The sequence below is a fragment of the Penaeus monodon genome, chromosome 22 (assembly GCF_015228065.2).
Source record: "Penaeus monodon isolate SGIC_2016 chromosome 22, NSTDA_Pmon_1, whole genome shotgun sequence".
NCBI classification, from domain to species: domain Eukaryota; kingdom Metazoa; phylum Arthropoda; class Malacostraca; order Decapoda; family Penaeidae; genus Penaeus; species Penaeus monodon.
In genome coordinates this window covers 43,064,300-43,065,428 of record NC_051407.1, presented here as the reverse complement: position 1 = coordinate 43,065,428, position 1,129 = coordinate 43,064,300, and the positions used below count along the sequence as shown (strand labels likewise).

General features: G+C 46.3%; 1 protein-coding gene across 1 annotated transcript in view; it reads left to right on the top strand.

Moving 5' to 3' along the window:
- The window catches only part of LOC119587186 (protein slit-like), a gene marked incomplete at its 5' end in the record, with an annotated part of 127,937 nt that overhangs the window by 51,856 nt on the left and 74,952 nt on the right, over positions 1-1,129 (top strand).

The following is a 1,129-nucleotide window of genomic DNA, read 5'->3' as shown; positions in this document are numbered from 1 at the left end:
TAAAAATTCCCAACGTGGGCGCTTGTGTGTTGGCAGCGTACATATCAGTTGCTTTCATTTCTTCAACACTTTGTTATTCATTAATTTTTACGCTATCGCTTGCATTATTCGACTAGCCAACAACTGCTTTTCCTGCGAACTTAATGCTGCAGTTGTGAATCTACGGGCGCAGGAAGCAGCACCGGTGCCTGAGTAGCAACAGTATGCACAGCGCTTTCCACGGCGCCGCTGTTCCGCTAACGGATTCAACAGGTTTGATCCCGAATTTTTCTAGTAGTCTGCGCCATGTGTCATGGTGAGTCTCGCCGTAGGGGAAAAAGAGACAAATACGGCAAGTAACATAAATCAACCTGAGAATGATCTCCCCCTTCCTTCTTTTTGTTCTACTTGAATTTGATAGCGTTATTATCATTATTACTATCATTCCTTGGATCCTTTGCATACATGTCTATTATTCTGTCCGCCTGCTTTCGTCTCCAAGGCAAGCTTTTCATCACTTTATCGCTGTGAATCCTCTGTGGCAAAGCGGCGGAGGCAGTAAATGCGACGGCGTTTCGGGAAGGGGGAGCGGCGGACGAGCTTCTCGCCTATGCGCTGGGAAGAGCAGGTGCTGTGCGTCCCCTCGTCTTCGGGGGAAGGCCAGTGCCGTATCTCGCTCCGAGTACATCCTATTGTGCCTACCCAAGTTCAAAAAATTCCCCTTGGTTGTTTTATTCACAACTTTAGTACAATGTTCAAGTCTGCTAATACTAATAACAAGGATACTTATATTTAGAAAGAAGTCAGTTCACATTCCAATCAATTCCTTCTGAGGAGGCTTGTCCCCCCCACCCCCGCCCCAACACAGGTTCAATGCGTACGTCATTCCGCGGCCCAAATGGCGTTGTGACAGCCTTTGTTATCCCTCATGTTATTATCGGCTTTAGTTAGCCGCTGACTCACTCGTGCGTCCGGTATGGATTTCCTTTATCAGGAATGGTTAAGGTCAGAGAAAATACGTGATACGAGATGCTGTCGATGGTTTAATCATCGGCGCCGCATTGTGTCTGTCTTCCTCATTAGGGATTTATGCTCTCGTTATGAAAGGCCAGGAGTACCTTTATTTAATACCGAGCAACAATTTTAATTA